Below are 6000 nucleotides of genomic sequence, written 5' to 3'. Positions count from 1 at the left end.
CTCCTGACCTCAAGTGATCCGGCTGCCTTGGCCTCACAAAGTGCTGGGATTACAGGTATGAGCCAATGCACCCTGCCAGGCCTAAATTTAAACTTCTAATCCTCTCCTGTGTCCCAAATATATTTCATCCACACTCTATCAGTTAGCGTTCAGGTGAAAAATGTTGCAGTTACATTTGATCGATCTCTTTCTCATGGCACATTCCATCTGCCAACGAATTCTGATGTCTTTAACTTCAAAATAGCTCTAGAATTGGATCAACTCTTATTATTTCCACTGTGAGCCCCCAGGTTCAAGTCACTGTCGTCTGGTGCCTTGGTTAATGTGATAGCCTCCTCGCTGTTCTTTGTACTACTGTCATCCACTGAGGCAGCGACTACCAGATATACCCCAGTACCTTAAAAAAACGTTTATTTGTCACTTATACAAATTAGTCATATGCAAACAACTGCTATACAAATGAGAAATAATTGTTATTGCTAAGTGTATTTACTTCCTATTACTAATAAAATAGGTTGTCACAATCTTAGTGGCTTAAACAACCCAAATTTATTTTCCTATAGCTTTATAGGTTGAAAGTCCAATACAGGTCTCACTGCACTAAAATTAAGGTGTCCACTGGTCTGTATTTCTCTCTGGAGGCTCTAAAAGAGCATATATATATTATATATATATGTATGTATGTATATATACACACACACAAACACACATGTGTGCTTTTAAATATAGTTATAGTACATATATAGTACATATATACATATTATAATGGTAAATATATACATACATACATGCACGTATAATAGTAAATAGATACACACATACATGCATGTATTATATATCATAAATGTATATATATATGTATATATATATATATATGCATTCTAGTAGAGAGCTCCCAGTTGTAATAATAAAAAATAAAAATATCTGCAGATATTGTCAAATGTCTTTGTCTTTTCTTTTCTGTTTTTTTTTTTTTTTGAGACAGGGTCTCATTCTGTCACCCAGTCTGGAGTGTAGTGGTATGATCTTGGCACACTGCAATCCCTGCCTCCCAGGCTCAAGCAATCCTGTCTCAGTCCCCTAAGTATCTGGGACTACAGGTATGTACCACCACACCTGGCAATTTTTTTTTTTTTTTTTTTTTTTTTTTTTGGTAGAGATGGGTTTCGCTGTGTTGTCCATGATCTTGAACTAGTCTCCAACTCCTGAGCTGAAGCAATCCACTGGCCTTCCTTGCCTCCCAAAGTGCTGGAATTACAGGTTTGAGCCACTGTGCCCAGCCCGAAATTTCTTTTGTGAAGAAAATATTTCCTCTGGTTTAGAACCACTGTTCTACATATATTCTAACATATATTACCTTTTCCAGATTCAAGAGCCATTCTGAATGCCTTGGTCTATGGTTTGTTTTTTCTTTCTTCCATCAAAGTCAGCAACAGTGAGTCTCATCTTTCTCACATGGCATTACTCTGACCTCTGCTACTGTTACTTTTTTTGGTGTGTGACAGTGTCTCTATCTGTCTCCAGGCTGGACTGCAGTGGCGCAACCTCAGTTCACTGCAATCTCTACCTCCCGTGTTCAAGCGATTCTTCTGCCTCAGCCTCCTGAGTAGCTGGGATTACAGGCATGCACCACCACACCCAGCTAATTTTTCGTATTTTTAGTAGAGAGGGGTTTCACCATGTTGGCCAGGATGGTCTTGATCTCCTGACCTCATGATCTGCCCACCTCAGCCCCCCAAAGTGCTGGGATTACAGGCTTAAGCCACTGCACCCGGCCTTCTGTTACTTCTTTTTTTTTTTTTTAATTGCATTTAAAGACCCTTGTGATTATATTGGCTCTGCCTGGATAATCTAGGGAAAAGCTCTTATCTCAAGATCGGCTGGTTAACATTCTTAATTTCATATGCATCCTTAATTCCCCTTTGCCATATAACTAAATGTATTCACAGTTTTCAGGTAGTAACACACACACATTTTTAGGGTGATCATTATTCTCCCTACCTCACTAATCAGAGCTTTTTCTGGTCCAGTGCTAAAATTTTGGTATTTATAGCTCCACTCTCCCAATTTAGTTTAATTAGAGCAAACACTTGACATTGCACATTTACAAAATAAGATAACAAAATAATGTATCATAAAAATATTAAAAGTTAAGCAAAGTAGTCTTTTCTTGAGAACACGTCTTATTCTAAATAGTCAAATCAAAGGGGAAATGTTATTTTGACATGGAATTTTTTCAAAGCCAACTTTTCAAGACAATATATATTTAGAAAATTGAGAGAGATCCAAGATGGCTGATCACTAGCAGCTCGGGATTGTGGCTCCCAGTGAAAGCGCAAAGAATGAGAGGACGCCACATCTTCACATGAATTCTTGTTGCTCACGCACCAGGAGATTCCCAGCGGAGGAGCCCCACGGGTCGCCAGCGCGACTCTTGTGACCGGCGAGGTGGTTTTGCCGGCGCCTTGGAGCGACCGTTCTTGGTGCAGAGTCAGAAAAGCACCATCAATCTTAACGCCGCTGATTTGGTCGGTGCAGTGAGTTGCTCAGATTTCGGCACTGAGAATCAGTAAGTTGGACGTCCACTCAGAAACCTAATTACAAAGACGGTGAATACAAAGACAACAGATGGATAAATTTATAACAAAGGGAGGAAAACGGCCAAAAAAGGCTGAGAATGCCCAAGATCAGAACGCCTCTCCCTCAGCGGGGGATCACAGTTCCTCATCAGCAACGGAACAAGGCTTGATGGAGAACGAGTGTGTTCCAATTACAGAAGTAGGCTTCAAAATGTGGATAATGAGAAACTTCTGTGAATTAAAAGAACTTGTTTTAACCCAATCTAAAGTAACTAAGAACTTTGAAAAAAGATTTGACGAAATGTTAACAAGAATACACAATTTAGAGAGGAATATAAGTGAATTGATGGAGCTGAAAAACACAATAGGAGAACTTCGTGAAGTATGCACAAGTTTTAACAGCCGAATTGATCAAGCAGAAGAAAGGATATCAGAGGTCGAAGACCAACTCAATGAAATAAAACAAGAAGACAAGATTAGAGAAAAAAGGATAAAAAGGAACGAGCAAAGTCTCCAAGAAATATGGGACTATGTGAAAAGACCTAATCTACGCTTGATAGGTGTACCTGAATGTGACGAAGAGAATGAATCCAAGCTGGAAAATACGCTTCAGGACATTATTCGGGAAAATTTTCCCAGCCTAGTAAGGCAGGATAATATTCAACTCCAGGTAATACAGAGAACACCACAGAGATATTCCTCAAGAAGAGCAACTCCAAGGCACACAATCGTCAAATTCACCAGGGTTGAAATGAAGGAGAAAATACTAAGGGCAGCCAGAGAGAAAGGTCAGGTTACCCACAAAGGGAAGCCTATCAGACTTACAGCAGATCTCTCAGCAGAAACTCTACAAGCCAGAAGAGAGTGGGGGCCAATATTCAACATCCTTAAAGAAAAGAACTTTCAACCCAGAATTTCACATCCAGCCAAACTAAGCTTCACAAGTGAAGGAAAAATAAAGTTTTTTGTGAATAAGCAAGCACTCAGAGATTTCATCACCACCAGGCCTGCTTTACAAGAGCTTCTGAAAGAACCACTACACATAGAAAGGAACAAACAGTATCAGCCTTTCTAAAAAAATTATCAAAAAGAGCATCAATATAATGAAGAATTTACATCAACTAATGGACAAAATAGCCAGCTAATGGCAGTATTAAACTCACATATATTATTATTAATTCTAAATTTAAATTGACTAAATCCCTCAATCCAAAGACAGGCAATTTGAATAAAAAACTAAAACCCATCAGTATGCTGCATCCAGACCCATCTCACATTCAAGGATACACAAAGATTCCAAACAAGGGATGGAGAAAGATTTACCAACCAAACAGAGAGCTAAAATAAATAAATAAAAAACAGAAGTTACAATTAAGCAACAAAGATCAAAAGAAGCAAAGAAGGACATTATATAATGATAAAAGGATCAATGCAACAACAAGAAGAGCTAAAGATCCTAAATATATACGCACCCAATACAGGAATACGCAGACATACAAGACTTATAAAGAGATTTAGACTCCCACATAATAATAGTGGGAGACTTCAACATTAATATTAGACAGATCAATGAGACAGAAAATTAACAACGATATTCAGGACTTGAACTCAGATCTGGAACAAGTAAATGTAATTAACATTTATAGAACTCTGCACTTTCAATATACAAAATATACACTCTTATCAGTACCACATCATATCAACTTAGAAGTTTAAAAGAAATCTTGGTTGGCTCCTTGTTTGTTATTCTCTTCCCTCATTTTCTTTTATATCTCCATTATTAAGGACAATTATAGGCATACCCATATTTAGATTGCATTCTAGCCCGGGCAATAAAGCAATACCCCCATCTTCTCTCCCTCTTCCTCTTTCTCTTTCTTCCTCTTCTTTATCCTTTTTCTTATAAAAAAAAAAAAGAAAATAAAAGAAAATTGAGCAATATTTCAACTTATTTCTTCTCTGATTAACTCAACTACTTCACCATATATCTATTTATATGAAGCAATAATAATAATAATAATAATAATAATAATAATTAACTGAGTGTCTACTTTGGGACAAGCTCAGTACTAAGTGTTTTAATGAATGATTCATTTAAGTTCACAGAACCTTTTGAGGGAGGCATTATTCCCTTCTTATCATTAACAGAAGTGAGGCTTAGCTAGTAACTGGCTTACCCTAATGAGAGACAGAAGGGGATTTAAACCCAAACGAGAAAGCTCAGAGTGTTAAGTTATTTTCCAGGGGGAATTCAGAGAGATAGTAGCAGAGACAGATCTGGAATCTAGGAGTCTCAAGTCCAGTCCAGACATTTTGTCGCTAATCAGACCAAAAAAAAAAGTGCTGCTTAAGCAGTGTTTTATTTGTTTGTTTGATGGTTTTTAAAGGGCCTCTCCTTTCTGGAAGAAAACTTCTTCCAGAAAGAAGTGTGGGAAAAGCAAGCAGTGTGGGAAAAGCAAAATTTTAATGGGCATGTTTACTGTATTCTTCATTTAGAGGAAGCATCCAATTCCAGACATATGCTCACCAGCAATACACTTATTTTAACTGGAAAAGTTACAGAGGATTATCTTAAGTGCTGCAGAACAGAAAAGAGGAGTCAGAGGAACTATCCATTTCATTCACTAGTAATTGGATACAAAGTGCTGATCTTAAAAGATCGTGTTTCAATACTGCAATTATTTGCCAAAAATTTTAATAAAAAGCACATTTCTTTCCCTCATGTTTCTCAGAGGAAAGCCACTTAAAAAAATTCCAACCAAAGACAAATACAAAGGTTCAGAATATACTTGAGGTTCTTGTTACACACCTGCTCTCTCATCTGACGGTAGAAAGATTAATATAAATGGTGCTATAAGGACCAAAACATCCCTAAATGTGACACCATAAATCATCTCCACTAGTAAATGTTTGTCAGGTTCTTGAACATTTCAGACTATTTTAAACTCACTCTCCATCATTTTACAGTATGCCTGAATGAATCCTGGTGGTTCGACATGGCAACTGAATCAGCAGTCAAATCAACTCATCTTTCCTGGTCCAGCTCCCAGCGGGTCCTGGAGGTTGGATTCTCAATTACAGCATACATCACCTTACCCGTTCCTTCAGCTGTTGGATCAAAGGAACCCTTCTTTCTCAGAAATCGTATTTTATCTCTTTCCCCATTCAAGGGTGTGAGGATAGATTAAGGTTATGCATGCACACTTCACTGGTTTTACTACTCAGGTGGGAGCTGGGTGTCCATTTCCTAAACCAGAATGACAGCATGACATTTTCACTCCAAAATCTTTTCCTTTTTTAAAAACTTTGATTTGCAAAACCAAGTTTCCTTGCCTTTCATGCTTAAAGGTTGAGATTTATCAGGGGATCTTAAAGATAAACAGCTTCAGGGGTCTGTAAGGTCCTAGAATTGTGTACACAT

Source organism: Saimiri boliviensis, chromosome 1, assembly GCF_048565385.1.
Source record: "Saimiri boliviensis isolate mSaiBol1 chromosome 1, mSaiBol1.pri, whole genome shotgun sequence".
NCBI classification, from domain to species: Eukaryota; Metazoa; Chordata; class Mammalia; order Primates; family Cebidae; genus Saimiri; species Saimiri boliviensis.
This window is presented reverse-complemented; position numbering follows the sequence as displayed.